Raw genomic sequence first — 27,916 nt, 5'->3', positions numbered from 1 at the left:
TCTTCTTCCTAAGTGCGTTCTTTAACCTGCAAAAATAAGCAAAACACCCTCACAACACACTCAAACAACAACAAACATTAGATGGTTAGAAAAATGACATATAGATGAAAATAGATGATTAAATGACCCATAGTGGGGTCCCACCGGGCGTACCAAAATGTAGAACCAGAATCAGTGTGCCAAGAACATTAACAAATAAAGTAAACATTCACAAACCAAAAACTAAATTCACATATATGCTTAGACAAAGAAAGCAAACAAGAAGTGCAAACCTCACAAGAGAAAACAATCCATGCTTTCTTGATTCTGTAGATGTGTCCTTTTGTTGTGGATGTATGCTCAAGATGCTCAAAAGTTGCTTCAATGGAGATGGGTAATGGCAAATTGGTAGCTTTGTGAGCTCTCAATTTGGCATTATAAGGGTAATATTGATGGCTTTGGTTCTCAAAATAGCATGGTAACTTTAGCTCAAAGATTGTTGATGAAATGGCTTGGGATGGGATTCAATTTATAGGTTAAGGGGTAGAGGGATGGAGGGCTTAGATGCAAGGATGGATGAAGGCTTAAGGAGGGCTAGGATGCACTCAAAGGAGAGCACATGGATTGTGCTTGTTTAGCACCAATGGGAAGGTGATACTTGTCACAAGGAGGATGAGTGTGAGAGGGTAGGGTAAAGGGTTGGTTAAAGGCATGATGAGTGGGGTTGAGTATGTAAGAGGGATGTAAGAGGAATGAGTGTGGAAGAGGGAAGAGTGTGGAAGATGGGTGTAAGAGTCTTTATGTTTTGTAAGAGCACTCATGACTTAGTGGTTGGGTTTTTTGAGGGGAGACTTTGGTTTGGATTAGGAAAGTCTTAAACTTGTTTAAGGAATGTGACAACATTAAGGGGTGGATTAGGCTTGGGTTTAGGATTAGATTAGGGATGTTAGAGATGTGCAAGTGGATGGCATTAATGAGGGTGGGTGAGTTAGTGGCTAAGTTTGGTTAGTATGGGTGGATGGGGTGGATTAGGCTAAATGGAGGATTAGAGATAGGTTAGGGGTTTTTGAATTTGAGGATTTCATTTATCAAATAGATTTATTTAATAAATGGGGAATTTTGGAATTAGATAGAAGAATAGGATTTAATTGATAAATAATAGATTATTTGATTTATCAATTAGGACTATAGATGATTAATTAAATTAATGAACTAGGGGATGACAAAGGATTAATTAAATAGAAATTTAATTAATAATGTCTTTTTAGATAACTAAATAGGATTACTAAAATAGTGTAATCAAATTTAGGTGTCTACACCTAGGGGTCCTAGTACCTCTAGGGACATATTGGAATGGGTAATATGGGTCAAACGGGGTCATAGGGTAACCTATGGCCCTCTTTGACCCATTAAATGATGACATATGTTCCTAAGGGTCCTAGGACCCCTAGGGACGTATTCGAATCATTCATATGGGTCAAAAGAGGTCATAGGGTGATCTATGACCCTCTTGACCCATTAAACGACGATATATGTCGCTAGGGGTCCTAGGACCCCTAGGGACATATTCGAATAGGTAATATGGGTCAAAGGAGGTCATAGGGTGACCTATGACTCTCTTTGACCCATTAAATGACAACATATGTCTCTAAGGATCCTCAGACCCTAAAGAACATATTCGAATGGGTAATATGGGTCCAAGGGGGTCATAGGTCCTTTTAGATCCATTAAACGATGACATATGTCCATAGGGGTCCTAAGACCCTTTAGGGACATATTTGAATCGTTTATATGGGTCAAAGGGGGTCATAGGGTGACCTATGACCCTCTTTGACCCATTAAACGACGATATATGGTTCTAGGGGTCCTAGGACCCTTAAGGACATATTCGAATGGGTATTATGGCTCAAAGCGGGTCATAGGTCAGGTGATAGGGTGACCTATGACCCTCTTTGACCCATTAAACAATGACATATGTCCCTAAGGGTCCTAGGACTCCTAGGGACATAGTGAATCGTTCATATGGGTCAAAGGAGGTCATAAGGTGACCTATAACCACCTCTGACCCATTAAATGATGACATATGTCCCTAGGGGTCCTAGGACCCCTAGGGACATTTTTGACTCGTTCATATGGTTCAAAGGGAGTCATAAGGTGACCTATGACCTCCTTTGACCCATTAAACGATGACGTATGTCCCTAGGGGTCCATAGGTCACCTTATGACCCCCTTTGACCCATATGAACGATTCAAATATGTCCCTAGGGGTCCTAAGATCTGTAGGGACATATTCGAATAGGTAATATGGGTCAAAGGGGGTCATAGGGTGACTTATGACCCTCTTTGACCCATTAAACGACAACATATGTCCCTAGGGGTCCTCAGACCCCTAGTGACATATTTGAATGGGTAATAAGGGTATAAGGCGGTCATAGGGTGACCTATGACCCTCTTTGTCCCATTAAATGATGACATATGTCCTTAGGGGTTCTCGAACCCCTAGGCACATATTTGAATCGTTCATATGGGTCAAAGGGGGTCATAGGGTGACCTATGACCCCCGTTGACCCATTAAATGATGACATATGTCCCTACGGGTCTTGCGACTCCTAAAGACATAGTTGAATCGTTCATATGGGTCAAAGGGGGTCATAGGGTGACCTATGACCCTCTTGACCCATTAAACAATGATATATGTCTCTAGTGTTCCTAGGACCCCTAGGGACATATTCGAATGGGTAATATGGGTCAAAGGGGGTCATAGGGTGACCTATGACCCTTTTTGACCCATTAAATGATGACATATGTCCATAGGGGTCCTTGTACCCCAAGAGACATATTCGAATGGGTAATATGGGTGAAAGGGGGTCATAGGGTGACCTATGAACCTCTTTTACCCATTAAACGATGACATATGTCCCTAGGGGTCCAAGGACACCTAGGGACATATTTGAATCGTTCATATGGGTCAAAGGGGGTCATAGGGTGACCTATGACCCACTTTGACCCATTAAATGATGACATATGTCCCTAGGGGTCTTAGGACCACTAGGGACATAGTCAAATTGTTCATATGGGTCAAAAGGGGTCATAGGGTAACCTATGACCCCTTTTGACCCATTAAATGATGACATATGTCCCTAGGGGTCCTAGGACCCCTAGGGACATATTCCAATCATTCATATGGGTCAAAGGGTCTTTGACCCATTAAACAACGACATATGTCCCTTGGGGTCCTCAGACCCCTAGGGACATAATTGAATTGTTCATATGGGTCAAAGGGCGTCATAGGGTGACCTATGAACCCTTTTGACCTATTAAATGATGACATATGTCCCTAGGGGTCCTAGGACCCCTAGGGACATATTTGAATTGTTCATATGGGTCAAAGGGGGTCATAGGGTGACCTATGACCCCCTTTTACCCATTAAATGATGACATATGTCCCTAGGGGTCCTAGGACCCCTAAGGACATATTTGAATGGGTAATATGTGTCAAATGGGGTCATAGGGTAACCTATGACCCTCTTTTGACCCATTAAACAACGACATATGTCCCTAGGGGTCCTAGGACCCCTAGGGACATATTCGAATTGTTCATATGGGTCAAAGGGGGTCATAGGGTTACCTATGACCCTCTTGACCCTTTAAATGATGATATATGTCTCTAGGGATCCTAGGCCCCGTAGGGACATATTCAAATGGGTAATATGGGTCAAAGGGGTTCATAGGGTGACCTATGATCCTCTTTGACCCATTAAACAATGACATATGTCCCTAGTTGTCCTCGGACCCCAAGGGACATATTCGAATGGGTAATATGGGTCAAAGAGGGTCATAGGGTGACCTGTTACCCTCTTTGACCTATTTAACGATGACATATGTCTCTAGGGGTCCTAGGACCAATAGGGACATATTCAAATCATTCATATTGGTCAAAGGGGGTCATAGGGTGACCTATGACCCCCTTTAATCCATTAAATGATGACATATGTCCCTAGGGGTCCTACGACCCCTAAGTACATATTTGAATCATTCATATGGGTCAAAGGGGGTCATAGGGTGACCTATGACCCTATTTGACCCATTAAATGACGACCCTCTTTTTAATATATATTATTATATTAATATGTATAATAATATAATATATATAACAACGTAATATTTTTATTAAATATAATATATATTATAAATATTATTATATTAATATGTATGTTATTAATATATCTATATAATAATGTAAAATTTTAGGATATACTATTTATACTATTTTAGGATAATAATTATAATATAAATAAACACTAAATATTAATATTATTATATGTATAGTACTAATAATAATAATATTATAGCTATAATAATACTATATATTAATACTATATATTGTTGCTTAATATAAATAAACACTATATATTTACACTATTATATCTATATTAATAATATTAATATTGTTATAGGTATAATAATAATATTGATACTATAGGTATATTAATACTATTATATATTAATATTATTGATACTTTACATTAATACTAATACACTATTAACTTAGTTATAAATTAAAGTCGTTTGCCTCCAAATATTTTCATAATATTAATATTATTGTGGCAAAGGAGGGAAACCTTAGCAAGTTTTCCCCCCAAAAGTCCTTTTCTATATCGGATATCCGATTTCATATCGGATATCTGATCTATGATCAGATATTCGATTTCTTATCGGATATCTGATTTTACTGGCATCAATTTTAAATATTTGACTGTCCCTACAGACCCGACAACATTACTTTTTTACCTCTTTTTTCAGGAGATTTGTAAAAAGTTGCATTTTGGGGCCCAACCAATCGAAAAGAATTCAAAAATATAACCTTAGGTGTTCGAATTTGTCATCTGAATGGGGAGCAGCAGTCGTCGAAAGGATAAACGTAAAAGGAAGATATCCAATGAAGACATTGCGACATATAGGGAAAAGGACAAAATGAAACACCGAAGAAAAAAGACAAGGTATGCTAAATATCAATCAAGTTGACGATGAATTAATAGAAGGTGAAATCAAAGAGTCAGATAATGAAAATGTACCTATTGAAAATGATAATGCAGAAATTGAAAATGTAGAGATTGAAAATTTTGAAGAAGAAATGCCACCAAGTCATAATCCAAATTGCATAATTTACTATGTCGAAGATGACAATGCACAGGAACCTAATGCACAAGAACCTTACATATCTCCTAATTATAATCAACATGAAAGTTCTAAAACACCAAAATGAATAATTGAAATTGATGAAACGATTATAACTAGTTTGGAAGGAAAAAAATCAGAAAGAACCATTCAGTTATGGGCTTCAAGACTATATCAGATGTTTTCAGCAACAAGATAGTGGTAGAGCAATGTCAGCTTTTCATGCACTTATTAAAGATGCAAAAGATGAGACCTATGCTTTCTAAATTGAAAATTCGTGTCAATAAAAACTTGGAAAGAAATGCCATTATTGTGAAGAATTTTTTCAGTGCTCTCAATAGCATTGGGAAAAAAAAAAGAGAGAAGGATAATAGAGCTGCTTGAAGGGTTATTACAACCTCTTTGGTAAGTCATCATTTGAGAAAGGGTAGATATATGAGACAAACTTGTATTGATTTGAATCTAAATCGTACTACTTTAAGAAGAGCACTTAGTCGACGAGAGAAAATTGATGATCCACTTAAAAATGAAACATGGGCATTTGGTGGGAGACTTCCATATTTTGATAAGAAGCTATCTGACGATGTGAAGGAAGAAATTATACAATTTTGGCACTCTAACTCACGAGTATCACACAATGCTAAAGATGTCTTAAAGTTGAGAATTGGCATCAGAGACCACATGCCACATCCTAAACACTATTTGGAGGTAAGTCAAACTATTTTGTTCAAACAATTTAGAGAGAGTCATCCAAGTGTTCATATATCACAAAGGGCTTTTGAATCTTTGAAGCTATTTTATTGTGTGCCACTCAAAATTTGAAATACATGTTGTTGCAAATATCATGTTGAGTTTTCTATGCACCATGAACTATTACGCTCCATCTGTTCTACTTTTCATAGTAAAGAAATGTTGGAGGATTTTGGGGCTAGTGGGCTTCCAAAATCATCAAGAGACTTGTTAGATCAACTCTTATGTCGTAGAGTTGATGGTTGTTCCTTTTATAAAAATGCTTGCTTAAATGAGAAGTGTTCAGAATGTGGTGGCTTATCCAAGTTTGACACATGTCTCCATGAGGGGTGTGAACAAGATCTTGGAAAGACAATAGTGAAAAAAAGGGTCTATGAAATGGTGAAATACACATTGAAGAGTGGGAGTGAGAGCTCTAGATGTGAATTGGTTGGAAAAGATATATATGTGGCTAATTTTATTTCAGATTTCAAGGCAAATCTTTTTTACAAGTATGCAAGACATAGTCACAGGTCTCAGTGGTTGGATCAACAATTTAGAACGTGTAAGGAGACTTTTCCCATTGGCGCTATTATATTTGTTGTTGATTTTGCTGAGAACTACAAATTGCAACCTCAAAATGAGACACAATCTCAGTATTACAACTCTATTCGGATTGCAATTTTTGTTCACATAACATATAGACATGCCCCTGATAGTGCGGAAGATAATCGAAATATTATTAGAGAATATCATTTTTATATGAGTGATGATAGATCTCACTCTCACGAGTTTGTGCAACATTATTTCAAGAGCTTTTTTGATTTCTTACACGAGCAGGCAATTGCTATGGATAGACATATCATTTGGTCAAATAGCTATACAGGTCAATTCAAGAATGCTCACATGTTTTATTGGTTGTGTAGGATGCACGTATAGAGAGGGGTGCCTCATATTTGGAGTTTTTTTGAGTCCGGCCATGGAAAAGGGGAACATGATGGAGCAGGGGCATGTGTGAAGAGAGCTCTAGTTAAGGAGCAACTGAAGATTTCAACAATAGAGCTTCTTGATGCTCGTAGCATTGTTGATTAGTGTAGTTTAGCATTATCACAGGGTGGACTCTTAATTTAGTGGTACGCAGGTTCTTTTGGTTGGTTGAGGAAGGGTCCATAGGTGATAGATCATATTGTGCTACAGTGAGAGACTCATCAAAACTACATTCATTTCGGAGCTCTAATTCTAGTACATGGACCATTTGGACACGACAACTAGCTTATTTTTGTCGTACTTGTTTTCAGTGTGATTGGGATCACTATGAGTCAAGTGAGTGGGTGGACACATGGGCTCCACATTATCTTACTCCATTGTCTATCATACCCTCTATCAAAAATGATGACATGGAAAGTTCACTTGAGCATGACCATCTATTAGATCTACTTCAGCCAGGACATGTCTTTGCATTGGTTGCACCACAGGGGAATGATGAGAAATCCGATTATTGGTTAGCATGTTGTGTAAGAGGCAAACAAAAACTTGCACAATCGATCACAGATGATGATGGATTCACGTATCCTACTGGTTCAGTGGTTGTTGTTGGAACATGGCTACGGACATACATGCTTAGAAGGAATGGAATTCCTGCATTCGAAGACTATCAGAAGCACAAAGTAATTCTCATATATTCGCATCTTATTATAGCAAAAAATGTAAAGTTATTGAAGCATCAAGGAAGACCAAAAGTAAAAGAACTTTTTACTATTGCTAATGCTGATCATGAAGCCTTGTTGGAGATCCTAAAATAGAGAGAGGACCCTATTGGAATGCTCGACTAGGTATATATACTTCTTATGTTATTTTCTTCATAATGATTTAATGAATTGATGATTATCTTGTTCAATACAATAAGTTACTAATTTTTGTATGATATTGGAATGTAGGTACATCATGAAGAGTTGGAGGGGGGTGGTATTGTGGAGAATTTCTAAAATTTATGATGTATTATGATGTAAAATGTGTAGTTTTTTGTATATGGTTTTTGTATTTTGGTAGGTTCTTTGTAAGGAATTATAAGAGGAAGATATTGAACAAGTTCTTCCAAATCATATTTGCATGTGATACAAGGCTATAACGACAATTTTAAGAGCATTTATAACTATATGAAAGATAATTGCATGTAGATATCTTATTAGAAATTTGGTTTTTTCCTTATTTGACATAAAGCTAACATTATGATTATTAAAACTATTTTTATCAAACTAATCAAATAAGAAAAATCTAGAAAGTGTGGATGAACAATTAGAATACTTGATTTCTTCCATTTTGCAACCAATCATAGCATTTGAAAGCATAAAGAGTCATAATATTGTATAATGTTTTTAAAGGCTTTCATATTGAAAAGTTGTATGAAGCACATTTGGGATAAGCCATGAAATCCATGAAAGAAGATAGCATGTAGGATAAGCAATTAAAGCCAATAAGCAAGATAGCACATGCTTAATGACATGATATGAAGTTGGATATGAAGGCTATGAGTGGATGAGTCATTAGAGGTATCAACAATCCCATCATAAATGAGATCTTGGATTTTATGTTTCAACACTATGGAATCTTTAGTTTTATGAAATTTTCTTCCATGGAGATTAATTTAAGAATGCCCCGTGTGTATGTAAAGGTATCAAGGGAGATTAATTAAAGAATGCAATATTCTCCTCTAACCTTTTCTCAAGTTTAGAATTGATTTCTATCATGTTCTTAGAGAGATGAAGGTAAGAAAGATTATTTGTCTCTTCTAGCTCTTTGTATTGAACATATAGAAAGAGAGGTGACAAGTGAACAAATTTAAGTGTAGTCAATAGATCAAGGAAACCATTTAGTGAAAGAAATTCTTAGTATGCATATCATAGACCATGAAGTTAGAAAATACCAATAGCTCTAAGACCAAAGAGCCATTTTAAGCATGTTCAAGCACTAGAGACATAGAAAATCAAAGTCAATTTATGAAACTGCCCTTAGAAAAAAATGCAAACAAATATTTTCATTTGACATTTTGACTTGGTTGAAAAAGTTTGACAATAATTGATAATATTGCAAGCTTGATGTTCAAAAGCAATTTTTTTTCCAAGAAAGATAGTGACAAATGGAGTAGTCTTCAAACAATCAAGCAAGGCACAAAGCAACCTTTCATGATACAAGTCAAAGGGGTCAACCTTTCTTGACAAATTTTCAAAATCTAACTCCTAACGGCTACAAGTCAGTGCCATTAGCTTCGAGAGGGCGAGTGAACCATAGTGACACCCTTGTTCCAACCACGTAGACCCTTGATCGAATCGTCAGTGCCATTAGCTCCGGATGGGCAGGTGAACTTGTTTTGGCCACGAAGACCATCCATCATTTGCGGCCACCCCGTACCGAGGAGTCTCCAAGGTGCTCTAAGTGCATTTGGAGGTTGATCTTTCAAGGGTCATAACTCAGAGCTCGTGAGGGCTATCGATGAACTGTCAAATGCTATAGGACGGTGATCCTAAGGCCTAAAATAACCTATCTCATTTTTGAGAGATCACATTCCATTTGGATTCAGCACAGTGATCTCGCTCGATGCCAAAACTCACAGTGTGCCTCAGTTCATAGGTGCACCACAGTATAACTTTGAAACTGTTGATCTTGGCATTGAATCGTCAGTGCCATTAGCTCTAGATGGGCAGGTGAATCCTAGTCACACCCTTTTTCTAGCCACGAAGACCATCCATCATTTGCGGCCACCCCATACCGAGGAGTCTCTAAGGTGCTCTAAGTGCATTTGGAGGTCGATCTTTCCAGGGTCATAACTCAGAGCTCGTGAGGGCTATCGATGAACTGTCAAATGCTACAAGACAGTGATCCTGAGGCCTAAAATAACCTATCTCATTTTTGAGAGATCACATTCCGTTTGGATTTAGCACAGCAATCTCGCTCAATGCCAAAACTCACAGTGTGCCTCAGTTCATAGGTGCACCACAACGTAACTGTGAAATTGCTAATCTTGGCATCGAATCATCAGTACCATTAGCTCTAATTGGGTGGGTGAACCCTAGTCACATGCTTGTTCTGGCCACGAAGATCATCCATCATTTGCAGCCACCCCGTACTGAGGAGTCTCCAAGGTGCTCTAAGTGCATTTGGAGGTTGATCATTCGAGGGTCATAACTCAGAGCTCCTGAGGGCTATCGATGATCTATCAAATGCTACAAGACGATGATCCTAAGGCCTAAAATAACCTATCTAATTTTTTAGAGATCACATTTCGTTTGGATTCAGCACAGCGATCTCGCTCGATGCCAAAACTCGTAGTGTGCCTCAGTTCATAGGTGCACCATAGCGTAACTTTGAAACTGCTGATCTTGGCATCGAATCGTCAGTGCCATTAGCTCCGGATGGGTGGGTGAACCCTAGTCACACCCTTGTTTTGGCCATAAAGACCATCCATCATTTGCGGCCAACCCGTACAGAGGAGTCTCCAAGGTGCTCTAAGTGCATTTGGAGGTCGATCTTTTGAGGATCATAACTCAGAGCTTGTGAGGGCTATCAATGAACTGCCAAATGCTACAGGATGGTGATCTTCAGGCCTAAATTAACCTATCTCATTTTTGAGAGATCACATTCTGTTTGGATTCAGCACAGTGATCTCGCTTGATGCCAAAACTCGCAGTGTGCCTCAGTTCATAGGTGCACCACAGTGTAACTTTGAAACCGCTGATCTTGGCATCGAATCGTCAGTTCCATTAGCTTCGGATGGATGGGTGAACCCTAGTCACACCTTTTTCCTGGCCATGAATACCATCCATCATTTGCAGCCACCCCGTACCGAGGAGTCTCCAAGGTGCTCTAAGTGCATTTTGAGGTCAATCTTTCGAGGGTCATAACTCAGAGCTCGTGAGGGCTATTGATGAACTGTCAAATGCTACAAGACAGTGATCCTAAGGCCTAAAATAAACTATCTCATTTTTGAGAGATCACATCCGTTTTAATTCAGCACAGCGATCTCACTCGATGCCAAAACTCGTAGTGTGCCTCAGTTCATAGGTGCACCACAGTGTAACTTTGAAATCGCTGATATTGGCATCGAATCATCAGTGCCATTAGCTCCGAATGGGCAGGTGAACCCTAGTCACACCCTTATTCTAGCCATGAAGACCATCCATCATTTGTGGCCACCCCGTACCGAGGAGTCTTCAAGGTGTTCTAAGTGCATTTTGAGGTCGATCCTTCGAGGGTCATAACTTAGAGCTCGTGAGGGCTATCGATGAACCGTTAGAGGAGACAAGTTTGTAAGGATGGAGTGGCTTAGTGTTTTTGCTAAAATAAGTTAGTGGGAAGGCTTTATTAGAGGGTCTTGGCCATACTAGTGGGGTGTTTGCCCACTCTCTAATTTTAGAGACACGTAGGTTTTGGAGGGAGATTAGGGGAGCTCTACTACAACTATCCTTACCCTAGCTTGGACCAAGGTTGGTATCTCAAACTTGCTTCTTTTCGATTTCTTTCTTTTAGCATGGTTAAGAAAATATGCAAGTGTGGAGTTTATCAATGGAGTATGCATTGCATTACAATGTGGAGTAGCATTCATGTGAGTGCTTGAATGGTGTTCATTCCATGTAGATTAGTGTGACACCATTGTGCATCTTGTTGTATTGTGTGGAGTATTGTGAGAATGAGGTTTGGATTTTGTCTATTTCCTTGTTGTATTATGGGTGTTGATATTGTGTTGTGAAAATGTGATGTGCTCTTGAAAATTTCTTGTTTTATTTCTACTTGGTTTAGTTTTCTTGTTTTGTGCTTGAGTATTGTTATGGGCGTAGGACTTACACTCACCCTTGTGGGAAGGGAAGAGAAGTCCAGGGTGAAGGGCTTAAGTTGGGTTCCAAAAATGTATTGAGAACCTTGGAGTATGGGCTCCATTGTATGCCATAACATTTCATATCTTGCTGGAGGTGATAAGGAAAGTATGGTGTAGAAAGGAAGTTTGAGGAGTTACAACTGACGGTAGTGGGTTTGGAGGAGGAAACGTGGAGGCCCTGAGAGGGCATTAAATGGTTCATTTATGATAGCCCCGAGAGGGCATGAATATTGTTTATTGCAAATATGGTTTGGTATGCCAAGTCTCCATTTTAGAACACACCTTCACCATATGTTTATGGTTCCATCTGTGAAGCCATTGTGAAATAGTCTTGGGGGGGAATTGTTCAAGTTTGAAATGTAATGTTTATGCATTGAAATATTTTATGTGTATCCTAGTTTGAGCCTTGTTCCCTAGCGCGGGGGTGGTCTCTTTGAGGCCTATGGTTGGGTAGAAAGCACCCATGGTCCTTGTTATTTTTTTGTGTTGCATATGCAGATTTGTGTCCAAGGGAGCAATGGAAATGGCTTGGAATGATCATCTTGCAGATTGATGTTGGATGAGAAAACTTGACATTGTACCCTCATTTGTGAAGGAGGATTCACCAGCTTGTTCATGTTCTCAATGATCATGTTGGACAATGTTCATGCTACTCATTGTCCATATCTTTCAATGTCCATGTTCCTTATGATTTTGAAAAGTCCCTTATGTTGCCCCATTGTGATGGAAGGAGATTGTATCATTGTTACCTAATGTACGTGTAGAAGAAATAATTGATAAGGTTGTATATGCATGTTTCATTTGGAGTTTATATTGTTATGAAAGTATTGGTATGAGTCACAGATTTGCTTTGACATCATTGTTATCATTTGAAAATGTGAAAGAAAGTTTTGTCCTTGTGGTATTGTAAATGACTAGTTGATAATAATAATCCATAGATGTTATGTGATACCATTGATTGTATAAATTTAAAACTTAGTAGATTTCTTACAATCTTGTTGTGCACTCAATAATTTGGAAGGAAATTTTTATGTTCATATCATATGCATGGATAACATTGATTTTAATTACCAAGCTTAGTGCAATTCTAAGCAAGAAAATCATCAAATTAATTTTATGATATAAAAAAATGAAGTTTGTTGTAAGAGAAGACATAATAAAATATATGAGATACATTGTTGTAGGCATGCATTTTCCTCTCTAGAAAATGTATGGTAAAGGCAAATAAATCCCTTCCTTAATACAGAGCAATAAAATATTAAAGAATATTCCCAGATTCTAGACTTTTATCCAATAAAAATAAAAATAATAATAGCATATAGAGACTAATGAGTGTCCTAGACTAATATATTTTCTAAGTGACAGAATGGTACACATTACAATCTTGTGACCTCTAAGTCACATCCAACACTCAAATAATAAATTAGTAATTAAATAAATAAAGGCATATTAGTGTGCATGTTAGAGAATATGACAAATTTAAATATTTAACTCAAAAATAAAATAAAAGCCAATATTGATTGGATGTACATATAATAGGGTTTTAATATGAAGTAAGTTGTCAGGATGATGGGATTGGAGAATCAAGGATAAGGATGGATGGTGGATTAAAATAATAACTCAAATCTAGTTTTATCTAGTCAATAAAGCACATTGATACATTGATACATATATGTCATAATGACAAGGTATATTATATAAAAACCTTATTTATACGCTTGCACCTAATCCTTGCATAAACAATTCATCTAACCAATTTAAATTGACACACTCAATATGATGGTGTAGTAGGATGTGTTTAAATACAGATTGTGAATTATTATTGAGTTAAGTACTTTGAATTGGCCCTTAGACTTACTAAGAGTTCCTCATTTTATGTGCTTACTAATTCATATTATGAAACTACTTTGAATCTTAACATGCTTTGATAATAATAATATTGATAGTGAGAAAGTGAGCTTATGGTGAATAATTAGATGTAATTTAATGTAAAAAGTAAATGTAATAGTATAGTAATTATAGTAATTAAAATAGTAAATGTAAAAGCATGGCAATGTAGCTAGATTAGTTAGTACTTGATGAGCTAGATAGTTAGTAATTGTCTTTTGTTAGAGTGAGTTTAATTTATGTATTGAAATAGTAATTTTTGTGTTTAGAAAACTGTAGTGAGTGCTAGTTTGGTGAGGAAGCCATGTTGATAGATAATGAGGATATAGTAATATAGCAATTGTCACATTAATATATATTGTAATGATTAATGAATGTGTGTACATTGGTAATGAGGCTAATAAGTAATTCTGATCCCCTTCCCTTACATGCTAGAATCACGACCTAGTCCATATGATACAACTGACAGACCCTAATAGAATATTAGTATCAGAGGCTTGTTAGGATATGAATTACCTCACTAATTTATGAGTGTTGTATCTTGAACTTTCTCGTTTGACTCGTGACGCTAACTTGAACTAGACTGTCATCCAATCTATTTGAAAACCACTTGTGACTAAAATGTTAACACCTTCACACTATTCACATGAGTCTTGAACTCCTATTCAATGATAACCTTGTTTTACAATATGTAATTTCTTATGCGACTTCATAAGCTACAAAAAAAATAAAAAATTGTTGTGTTTTTACTAGTAAAATTTAGGGCATGAGACATGATCCATGATAAATTGAACAATACTAGATACTAAATTAATATGTATATCATTGTGCACGTAAATGAAAAAAATATATATCAAAATACATGTATCCATGGACAAAATTTTACACAAATATATATCAAAGATCATGTATCCATAGAAAAGGTACACAAATATATATATATCAAAATATATAGATCCATATACAAAATGTGGTTGATCCTGCCATTAGAATGTGTATAATATCAATGTTTCTGTATACAATGTGGCATATGCCATCTCAAAATGTCTCATGATGCATCCTAAAAAAACTATACTATCCTAGGGTGCTAGTGGATAATCAAAATGCAGCCTCTTCACTACACTAGGTGGATTGGATGCCTCCTACATAAACAAAAAAGGAAAACCCAAAGTTAGACTACTAAATTTATATGATTCTATGTATCTAACATTGAATTACTCAAATGCATAATGATCTTTTTTGTAATGGAGATTAATACTGTCAAAATTTCATAATAAATACCTCTCTCGTCAACCTCCTGCGCTGGTCAAGAGTCCTCTCGTATGCCCTCGGCAATGTTGGTACCTCTATGATTGTGGGTTGTATATGTTCAAATACCTTTGTCACATGAATCTACAATTTAAACTATAACATTATAATTAATAGTATGCTAAATTTATAACATATTTAATCATGAATTCAAACTACAACTTACTATTGTAGGCTCCTCCTCAGGAGTGACTGGCTACGTCATCAAATCTACATAACTGTCTCGTCAAACATCATGTGCACTAGGAGTCTCCTATGAGATACAAAATAGTAGTTGTTAATATTACAGAAATTAGTTTTAAATTTATTTATGAAGATAAGTGATGCAAGAGCATCCCATGCTCATCAGGGGAACATTGAAGATCCAAGGCATTACAAAGGTCATGGAACATCTCTTGAAGTCAATTGGGAAATCCTTGCACCAATTATGGCTCATGGAAGCATAAAAAGTTATAATGTTGGACTCATATGTGGAAGAAAGTTGTAATTGGGCATGAGATAGGATTTTAGGATTTCATATGGTAGATGAGTCAGTTGATAGGTTCATGTAGGTTGTCATGATCATATCTTGTCATTAGAAAAGTCAAAACGTTCTAGAATTAAGTTTTGGGGTTTGAACAAGCAGGCCTTGGTTTTTAAGCCATTTTAAGGAGGGTTTTGAAGTTTGGGTGTTTAGGAGTGTGACCAAGACCTATAATCTTGAAAATCCTTAGTGTGCTGGTCCCTTTGTTGAAGCCTTGGTGTGTCTAATTCCTCCTTGTGTGTCCTAGAGTTGAAAGGTACATAAGTGGTGTCCAGAGATTTCTTGGTGAGGAAAGAAAGAGAATTAGTGAGTTGGCCCTTGGGAAGGAAGAAAACTTGTTGTGAAAATGCCTCCTAAAAATCAAATGGCTAGATAACTTGAAGAATTGAGAAAAGAGTTGGCAAAAGAGAAAAGAAAGAGGAGAGAACTTGAAGCATCTAGAGTGAGGGAAGAAAGACAGATGAGAAGAGAGAGGCTGAAGCTTATTGCAAGGATAGAATCCTTAGAAAAGGAAAGGCAAGAACCTAGAGGAGAAGAGGTTAGAGGAAGAAATCATGGAGAGAACCATGAAGAAGAAGAGGTTGGTAATGCAAGGCAAGAACATGAGACAACAGATGATCCTGAAGAAAGGAGATTGATGAGAATCATTAAGGTAGTACAAGGTAATGGTGGGAAGAACCATATTGATTTTCCAATATACCAGGGTAAAATGGATAGTGAAGAAGTGCTAGGGTGGATAGAGGCCCTTGAGAACTACTTTGATCTTGAAGACATAGAGGCAGATAAGAAGTTCAAAGTAGCAACAGCAAGACTGAGAGGAACATCACTCACTTGGTGGACTAGTGTTCATAATGAGAGAGAGGAAAGGTGGTGCAGGGCACCTAACCTATGTGGCAGGGGGGAACAAGTATCTCTATTGCCAGACACCTTGCCACTCCATGAAAGCGAGGATTCAAGTAGATTAGGAAGTTGGAATAAAGGTTTGGTCCATATTTTACAAGTTGGTCTATGTTTTTTAATAAAGGCACATGTAAGGTCCACAAGCATTTTGGTGTGGCTATAAACCAAGTGACTCCATGGGACCAAAAGGCCTTAGAATAGGGTATTTAGAGTCTAAATAGTATTAGCAAAAAGTGGTTGTTTGTTTGTTTTATGGTTGGGAACGCCTATATGGTTGTTCCAATGGTCATGTAGACCTTTATTTATGTCATATGTGATCTCAGTTGAAAGGGGGAGATCAGAGTGTACGGTGGTTTGGAGAAAAAACAATAAAAACTTCAATTTTTTGGAAATTTACTTAGTTGCATTTAATAAATCCATATAACCAATTTTGAGTCAATGGAATAGTTTAGAAAGTTAGGAAATGCATAAAAACTATAGTTTGAAATTTGAATTTCAAATTCAAATGGTCATATTAGTTTTGGAGGGAAAGTAGTAATTTGGTATTTGTTTGATTAAATAAACCTTTGTAACCAACTTGGACGGTTGGACAGGTGCATATAAGCCTATTTAAGTTGTAATGAACATATCCAAGACATCAATCATTATTGGTATGGATAAAATCACAAAAATTATATAGAACAAAAATCATACTTTCCTCTGTATCAATTAAAAAAATAAAAAATAAATGATACTTATACATACAATGGGGCTCTCTCTGCGAATGAAAATCCCCGATGATCTAGGACGCCAAATCTGTATAGGCTCATCGCCAGTAGCCACACCCTATATAAAATAAATAATGTAATTAAATGAGATTACCACAAGCATTTTACAAGAATGCATCAATATTTAATCAATTAGAAAACATCTAATTACCTTTCCTTCGTCAATGCATGCTGGCTCACCCCCCGCACTTTGTCCCCCTGGGGCAGGTGGTATCTGCAAGATAAAAGAAAGATTAGCAACCATATATGCTACAATATCAAATAGAAAAAAGAAATGCAAACACAACATAATGTACCATAGATGTCTCAAGGCCAAATGAAATGGCCGAGAGTGTAGCATCATCTATCTGTCTGAGCTCCTCCTCGGTCATCAACTAAACATGAATGAAGATCACATACATGTAAAAGTCAGTATGGCTTAAAAATTAAAATTACTCTATTATAAAAATTAACTTTAAATCACATATGTCATAACAAAAAAATGTATACACGTACCAACACCGAAGGAGTCCATGCCTCTGCATTCCCCTCCTCTCTCGCATTAGGGTCTGTAGCCTCTGCACGTGCGTTTGGTGTATCCTCATCTAATACAAAATGATACTCAGGAAGATCACCTATGGGACCCAGGCAAGTATTCTTGCATGTAATGCAAGTGTGAGGCACACAAACGTGTGATGAGCTAGCCAATGATGAATTGGCACCAGCATCATCAACATGAGGAGGCAAGACTAACCTAGCCTGAGATATCATTAGGCTACTCAGCCTATGAATGGCTCTGATGGTCTGAGAGCTAGCCTTTGTCATAATATCTTGATGCTGCACTCGAGGAGGGGGGGAGATATCAGGGGGGGGGGACAAAAGTGCCAAGTTTCTTCCGCTAGGAAGAGGGTCTATCTTGAGGAGCTCCTAGTCCTAAGCCCATGTTGGGCTTCATGCTCCAATAGTTCACTTTAAGTTTCAACACAAATTCTGCATATAATTTTCTAAGGAAATAAAATGGTATGTCTAAATTGCCATGTGGAGGGATATCAAAGACCATCCACCAACGGTCCAAAAATTTTGCACGTATGGCATCATTTGTGCACCATTTAATCGATAGTTTGGTTTTTTTTGGGTCAACTGGTATACTCATTTTTGGGTTAGCAAAAAGGCTTGCCAAATCGTCTTTGGTTATGTTGAGGGGCGCAACCTCATCATAATCCAAACCATCATCAAACATCTGGTGCATTTCATCACGCCAATGAAGAGCGGCATTTTGTTGATTTGTAAGGGTTTCAATGTTATCCACTATGGTGTTTAACGTGGATAACATAGGAGCCAGTGCAGGTACATTATTGTATGTTCTATGCAAACCTCTCAACTCAGTGAGATTTTCATTTATCAAATCCTCGATTCGAGGAGGGTTTTGAGGAGGTAGAGGATCATTTGGTGGACGATTTTGTGGGGATACTGGATCGTTTGGTGGTGGGTTGCGAGGAATATTATTCCCTACCTCAGTGTCATCATTTTGATCAGCCATTCCTATTAAATTGCAAAATGTAATATTTATTAAAAAAAAACCCTAGATTCAACTAAAACAAACAAAATCATGTTAAAATCTATTAAATTTAGGTTAAAAATCAGTCATGGGGTGGGGGGGGCGAGAACATACCTGATATCTGATATCCAATCCGACAGGCCCAAATTCGCGTAAAATAAGGGCCGTGGGTCTGTGATTTTGTGTTTAATACAATGCATAGGTATCGGATATCCAATATGGAAATGTATATAATATAACATATATATTACATTTTATATATTTTTATATTATATTTTATATTTATTATATTAATTTACTATATATTATAATATAAAATATTATTATTATACTATATTATTATAATTTATAATATATTATACTATATTATATTATATATATATATATATATATATATATATATATATATTATATTACATTACTATATATTATAATATATGAAATATTATATTATATTATTATAATATAATATGTTATTATAATATTATTATTATAGTATAATATTATACGATTATAATATAATAATATTATTATTATTATACTATAGTATAATAATAATATTATTATAATATAATAGTATGATATATTATTTAATATTATTATTATTATTTTATATCAATAATAATATTAAATAATATATCATACTATTATATGATTTTAATTATTAGTCTGATATTGGATTTAAAATCGGATATTCGATATGATATCGGATATCCGATAAGGCTCGGCTTAACCTTCCAGGTTTGGTTCCTGGATAGGTAAAAAAAAGTTAGAGCGGATTTTGAAGTGCTTTTAGGCGTCTTCAAACTCTCTTTTTTTCACATCGCCACTTTTTGGCACACCATGATCTTGCACATACCCTTTGTGAAAAATATAAAAAAAACAAATTTTCAAAAAGATAAACTTATTGAGGAATGATGACAAAAAAACCTTAAATAAACTTGGTTGTGTGTTTTGAATAATTTGTTGAGTTGGAATCTCTCTACAATTTGCATACAAATGTTGTTTCATATCATCCAATAAGCTTTTTCATTTAATAAATTGAGGGAGTCCCCCAAGAGGATCCTTTAAAATCATAGCAACATTCTATTAATTTGTGAACATTTTATTTTAAAAGTAAGTAAAGACAAGTTGTACATAATTATTTAAAATAAGTTCAAGGATATATCATAATTATTGGTCTCTACCTAGGCAAGAGCCTACAACACAATGGTATATTGTGAGCCTCTTATTGAAGAGGTCTTTGGTTTGAATCTACTTGTGCTTAATAAAATAATAATTAATAACAATACATAATAATTAATCTTGGCTTCAGCCTCTCACTGATCAAAAAAAAAAAAAATTATTAGTCTTTGCCTTATATGGCAAGGAATTTTTTAGACAAGAATTAATTTTTTTGGATAAGGTTTGAGACAATATTATTTTAAATTCGTTTATCACTATTAAAATCTTAGTTTTTGATTGGCTCAAAGCTAGTTTACTAGACACAAAACCTATTGTTCTAAATTAAAAATTATAGGAGAAATGAAAAGAATAAGAATGTAATTAATGTTTGTCCAAATTTATTTTATATTTTATCCAAACTTTAACAAGTGTCAATAGACACTCAAGAGAAGAGTAGACACATTGATTTAAGAGCCCTATTTTGTTCAAAAGTGCCCAAGGCACTCTTTAGTTGAGCATTGAAAGCAACAATGTGAGGAATAAATGGACTATAATCACATTAATTCTGAAATACGGTATGAAGATTTGGTGCTTAGCACTCCACAAATTCTAGTGAAAACTAGGGTAGACTTAACATGTGATTTCATTCTTCCTTGTAATGGCAAATTTTTCAATTACTATATATATCTTATAGCTATGGCCTTTTTTATAAGTTACAACCATTTTTTTTGGGCGGTGAAAATTGTCTTTTATATTAGTTTTTTATTTTTATAGTTTTAAGAACTCTTTTCTTTTTAGTAATGTAATAAAATAGTTTAAGTGGAATTTTTCTTTGAAATTATTGGAGCCTAATATCAATATTAATTTAGTAAAAGGAAAAAATATTTTTTCTATTTTAACATAAAAGTAGAAACTTATTTTATTTGTATAAAATGTAGAATTTTAATTGAAATTTATTAAAATTAATTAAAAATTATTTTAATAAATCAATTAACTGTCAAAAAATAATAATAACAAATCGATCTAAAATTTATTAAATCTTAAAATAAATGCAATAAATGATGATTTTTATGTTATAAAAAAGATATTATAAATCTATTGAAAAATATGAATTTGCAAAAAAAAAAATTGAATTTCTTTAAGTAGAAGTTACTAGATGTAAAGATTTAATAAATTTAATTGAGTTTCTAATTTAAATGTTGAAATAAATATAACTTTTTATTTTATTCTCTAAAGTTTACAATTGATTTAATCTAACAATTCAATTCTAATAATACTTAAAGTTTTATATGTTATATGAATTTAAGTTCATTTAATACTAACTCTTGTGCATTTCTCATACATTTATTTTCTTAAATTTATTTCATTAATAAAAAGTAACATTCCATCCATGTATTGAGGAACAAAGTCATGAATAATAATATTTTGCCCATTTCTTGCCAACTCCATTCCGTCTTTATAAAATTGCCCTTCCCCTTTAAACACACCTATTCAACCTCTCTCAAATCTGACCCTTCCTTTTCACATAAAATTAAGTAAAATTAGTTAACCTTGATCTTACTTGATTGGCTAGACCATAAAATCAATATCTTATGCTTAGAGTTGTATTATTGTCCTTCATGCTTTTAATTATTTAGTAATTATGATTTAAGTGCCACATAAAAGTATCTTCCATCAAAACTCTTGTTATTGTACTTGTCGTATTTTTTTTTGGATTTCATTATTATTAAAGTTTTAATAAATATTTCTTAATTTTAAATTTGATAGAATTGATTTCATTCACTTCTGATTGGCTCAATCAATTTTCTCTTATAGGACCGCTTTTTTTGGATGAGTGCTCCATATTCATAATCTTGGGCAAAATTTTAGGATTAGTTAAAAAAATTATTTCTCCTTAAGATTAAACATATACACCAATGCATTTAATCCAGACAATAACTCAAAATATGATATAAACGCTAACACTACAAATCATTCCAATGATAAAATGTTAACTATAATGTAAACTCATTTTCTTAATCTCCAAATTGAAAGGATGCAAATATAAATGTGAATACATAAAACTTTACAAATAAATATTATTTCATTTTAATCAATTAACTTTTATACTAACATTTAAGTAAACAATACTTTTTAGTAAATAAATTATCATTTGTCTAAATTTACTAACTCAGTTGAATGCAACATTTTACTCTAGTTTAAAACAAAAACCCTATAGAACACATATATGCATCTGTAACCAAGTTAGATCTTCAGTCCAGTCCTTGATTCGCTTGGTTTTAGGATAAATTCGATCTTATCTCCATTAAGAAACTTATGCCCATCCTCATTACGGTAAAAAAGAATGAAACGAAGAGAAACCCTGAAAGTATCATGTTAAAGGGATGGATATTCTACCTGAACAATATATGATATAATCTGTTCTGCGACCTGAACGTTTTCTCAATGCAAAGAATTCTGGTGGCATTAGTGAAGCCTGGTCCGGGATATTTGTCAAGCAGAAAAACAAAGCCATTAACGGCCGGGCTTAACCGGCACACTCGAAGTTTTGTTTTATTAATTTTTACCCTTGTAATCGCTGCATTAACCAGTTCAGTTTACTGTCCTCTCAGGCCCATCTTCTCACCATTGTTTGATTTAAAATTTGAATAATCTTGACGCATTTCAGCATCTTAGTGCATCCAGGTCCCGCTCTATAGGCTGTTCAGTCAGCAATGCAAGTCGTCTCTCCATCACTACTCCTCAAACAAAAGCAGTTCTACTAAAGATGCTTCTTTTTTTGCCGTTAAATCTTTCCATACCGGGTCTCGAAAGTGCCTGGAAATGTAAGGGTTTTAACGTTTCCAGAATGTATAATCTATTTGGAATAAGATGTCAAGATGTGTGAACTAATCTATTTGATTTTCTCTTATTCCAATAGCCACAGATCTTGTCCATGCATTCTATGAATTTTTTTAACAGAAGCTTAGGTTTTGCAGTTGAGCAATTTTTTTAAGGTAGATTCTTGGTAGGATTATCAGTCGAGTGAGAAATCCATCCCATTGTTATAAAAGAGCAGGATTTCAAGTATAATGTTTTACGCTGACTCAGACACTTTGATGATTTTGAATCAGTTTGTATATGGCCTTTATCTCAAGATTGATTTTTTTTGATGAAATATCAGGTTCTTGTCCAGTCGAACAGAATATCTGCATACAGCTTTTACTGTCCCCAACTCTCTTGTTTCTTGTTTGTATATCAATTTTTTCTTCAATATGTCAGGATCAAAATGCATTTCTTTTCTTTTCTTTTATTATGCTGCTATGCAATGACTAAAATTATTTTATTTTCTTTTATTTTCTCTTTAGTTCATTTTAGTATATTTAATTAATATGGTTTTTATTCTTATATAATTGAGAGTTTTGTTGTATATCTATACTAAAATATGATGTGTTGTATAATAAAAATAAGATTTTAATAATAAATTTTTAATTTACTCAATGCAAAATATCTAATATTTGAATATAATCTTATGGTTGTATTACAAATTGTGTATTTAATAGTTATTTTTATTGATTTACTACTTACATTTGTTGATTGAATATTTATATTTTTAAAAAAATTGTACTAATAATTATGACTTTAAAATTGTTATTGTTTTAAAGACTACTCATACCAAATGTACCTTAGCTTTTTTGGTTTGGGGGTTGTTTTGGACACCTTGGTAAAAAGCATGTTGATGTAGCATCGAATTTGATGATGTAATCCCAAAATCTTAATTATAAATAAGAAACTTACCACGTAAGATCTTGTAAAAAGGGAGTGATGAAATTTTCAAAAGCCTAAAATTGGGGTATTCCATTATTGGACCTTCTACCCTAAATGTCAATTAAAATTATTGTGAGGGGACTCGTCACTATTTGATCAATCAATAGAACATATTCTTATTATTTCATAAATATGAAACATCAATATATATTTTTCAAATTACTAGTCATAATTTATCCTAACACATGTCATTAATAAATTGAAATCTATACAACTATTAGTCTCATACAAGAATTTCCAAATCTTTAATAATATAATAATTTCATGATTTAGTTAATATTTGTAATAAATTCACTCAATTAAGGATAAATTTTCATTAACCTTTCTCATAGCACATAAACCTACTTATTAGACTAGCACATCCATCATAGTTTACCATTTAATGTATTTCCAATGTTATCTTAATAAGTGAATTCCTTTTATATAGATAATAAATTTCTATAATTTCAAAACCTTTACTAGGAAATCATGTTGTCATTTATTAAATCTATAGTTATTAAAATCTAATTTGATTAGTCCACTAATCATATATTCTAATTCATTATTATTTATCGCTAACTAATTCATTTATTTTGTCATGAAATATGATCATCTAATTTACTTTTTAATACTAGGCTTCTTGTTATGTATGTACATTAATTTAAGCTTATAATAATTTTCAATGAACTTGAGTACAACTAATATGGAATGTAATCTCAATGGGATAGTTTTGAGATGACCAAGAGAAGCAAGAGCGACAAGAGAATGAGAGCTTTTGAGTTTGTAAAGGTTGATGACAAGGAAGATATAGATAATGGGAAGCATGGTGTTTGGTCATTGGGTGTTGTTATTTCTTTTATGGCCTTTGTTGTTCATAGGTAGAGTTTCTATGTTGGTGAAGGTCTTTTTTTGGGTTGAGGTTGAAAAGTTGGTGGTTGTGTTATATTTCCTTTTTAGCTTCTTTAGTGCCCATCTATGGCTTTTTTTGTTTTCTTCCTCTATTCTCTTTAGGTTTTCAAAGCCTTCTCTTCCTCTATGGTTGATTTGCATGGTTGGGGCCTTTTTTATGGTGTCAGTTAGTGGGTTTTTTTTTTTTTTGGTATCATTTAGTGGGGGTTTCTATTTAATATTGTGATTCTTTATCTTACTCCTTATGTAGTTAGGAATATTAATTCCCATCCTTTTGGTGACCCTTCTCTTTTTCTTGTTGTGCAAGGTTTATGTGGGTGTTGCTTTCTTCAATGTGGGCATATAGTTTTTAGGTGTCATTTATCTTGGGTGTCCTACTCTATCTCTATTGGTTCTTAGCTCTATGGTTTTTTTTTTCTCTTTGGTCCCTTTGTGGTGTGTTTTTCTTTTTCTTTCTTATGGAGGTTATCTTTGTTTCCTCTTTGTGGGCCTTGTTGTTGGTGGATTTGTTATTTGATGGGTTACATCATTGATGTTATCTTTCAAAATCTGCCATTATTCTATTTTTGGTAAGGGATTTTTTTGTTTAGGTTACACTTGTCCTTTCTTAGGCTTGGTGTTCTCTTTGGTGGATATTATTAGACAAGTTTCTCTTATTCTTGTTTGTGGTTGAGTTCTTCCTAGCAAGACTCCTATTAAGGTGGGGTCTACCTCTTTGGAGGTGGAGTCTCTTTGTGTCTTTGATGTTGGATTGGCTCATCTTGATCTTGTTCTCTTCTTTCCTATATGTCCCATTTGAAAGAACAAGGCATCATGCACATGATTGAGAAGGGGGTGAATCCATTGTCTTCACAACCTCAAAATGTTAACCAAATCATAATAGTGAACCTCATATATTAAAGTTAAACATGAAAGAAATAATTTAAAATAACACATCACCAATATTTTTTATGTGAAAACCTTGTTGGGGAAAAATCCATGGTGGGGATAAAAGTCACATGATAATATACTTTGTTAAGTGCTTTATCCAGTTACGACTATTATAAGGGTACTATGTGCATGGGTTCAAGAACTTTTCCTAGAACTCAGTCCTCAAATATAAATAAGGGAAACAACCATAAGAAATATAATGAAGGCTACAACCTTGAATGGACTATAGTCCACCACAAATCATGAACTAGATATTAACATATTTGTCATGCCAATACAGTTCCAATGAAGTGTACACAATACATTAGATGGATGCTTTAATTTTAGATTCTAACCATACATCTTCACAAAATCTCTCTCTCTCTCTCTCTCTCTCTCTCTCTCTCTCTCTCTCTCACACACACACACACACACACACACACACACACTCTTATCATATCTTTCAGATAAAAAATCATTACACCTTTTATACATTTCATCAACCTTGTAAATATAACCAACGTTGACTCATCCTTAATACCTCAATTCTAAATATCATATACAATTAAAATGACACTGTGTATTCAAAAAATGTTAGCCATGACATAGTTAGGACCCAAATCATCATACTCAAACAAACTTCAACATCATAAATTACTCTTTTATCCATCACAACATGCTACACCATCATGTTGGCCAAGAACAATAAGAACACCACCAAGCCACAATAAAATCACCAAATCCAATCACAACAATAAATTTTATGCATCAATATAAATAGGATAGGATCTAGAAACAATAAAAAACAACATGGAATCTCACAATAAAACCAAAAAACTATTACTCAAATTTTATCATTATCTATGTTGTGTTCATGAGAAGCACAATCAATAACCTCTGTCACTAAAGAAAATTAGATTTCACCATTCAAATTAGGAATTAATCAAGATTAGGACAAAAATCTATGTCCCATTAAGACCACCAAGTTAACAAACAAAAGTATTGCATAATCCATGTACATGAATTCAAAAATCATAACACTGTCTCTTCCAAAAAATTCAAAATACCAGTCCCTCGATAGTCACCTATAACTTTGTCAAACTAGTTTTCTAGCCTCTTTAAATTGGCATATGTCAACCACAAACATCCTTGAAACACTTTGCACGATCATAAGAGATGATATTCAATGCAATAGACATACTAAACCAAGCTTCTCACTAAACATACTTAGAACAATGACAAAAGGAAAGAAATATATTGACATCAATGACAAGACATCTCCCAAATATGTGATAAAAATCTCTAAAGCATGCATAATTTACACAATATTCCAACATTATTAAGGTGGAGGCTTTTTCTATGGAGGAAAATTATAGGTTTTGGAAATAGGTTAATTTTGGCTTTATTTGGTCTTCTCTAAGTTGTGGTTGCTCTACTATGGGGTTGAATTGGGTATTCATTTCACTTCAGGTGGTCTATTCAATTATTGGTCTTATGGAGGCATGATACTCTCCTATTTAAGTGGAGATGGGTATAGAAAGAGTGTTGTGGATGGGTTGATTGTATGAGTCTATTGGTGTCTACTTTAGTTTTGGGAGCTAATTAAAAACCCATATTGAAGAGGTTACGATATCCTTTAAAGGCCCCATAGTTATCTTCTTTTTTTGGGAGGGTCTTTTACCCCATAGATATTTATATGCTTTATTTGAATGATAAAGGAAATTAAAATTGTGAGATCCTTGTTAAAACATATTATTTAGGTTAAGAGATCATGTAAAGACCCTATTATATGGTTTTATTTCTCTATCTTATAGCTAGTAAAAATGAAGGTTATGAGAGCCTTGTTAAAACCAGGTTTCTAGTTAATGGAGCCTAGGGTAAATATTGTTTTTATGTTTCTAGGATGTTGATTCTTAGTTATTTGTTAGTTCCTAATTTATAGTGTTTTGTCCTTGTAATAGGTTCTTTAGTGGAGTTCCAGATCCCTCTCAAAATCTATCTGTAAAGGGATTGAGGTCCCTTTAAACCAATTTTCTCCTAATAAAATAATGGAATACCACCTTGATGCATTAAACAACTACGAGATGAGATCTCTCTCATCTATATAAAGGATAAGAACAAAAGAGTATTTTCTTTAATACTAACTTGTCAATAATGATTAAGCCCCAAAAATGTCCTTTATAGAAATTAAGATATGACCTCAAAATTTACTATTCCTACTATATCCTTGTAAATTTGTATTATTTAATCTTAGAGAGTCTCAGTGAACTCTAGGTGTTTAACACTTTAAAGTGTAGAGCAGATATTATTGTGTGATTTAAGTAGTCAATCTCACCTTTAGTAATTTATCTATTTTCCTTTTAGTCCTAATTTTTCTTCATGGACCTACGAATCCTATCATTTCCTATTTTCCATTTTTTTGTTGCTATGGATAACAACCCAATTTGAGGGGCTCTTAAGAACATATAACC

Source organism: Cupressus sempervirens, chromosome 4 (genome assembly GCF_028749045.1).
Source record: "Cupressus sempervirens isolate cs-2001-9-10 chromosome 4, ASM2874904v1, whole genome shotgun sequence".
Taxonomy (NCBI): domain Eukaryota; kingdom Viridiplantae; phylum Streptophyta; class Pinopsida; order Cupressales; family Cupressaceae; genus Cupressus; species Cupressus sempervirens.
This window is presented reverse-complemented; position numbering follows the sequence as displayed.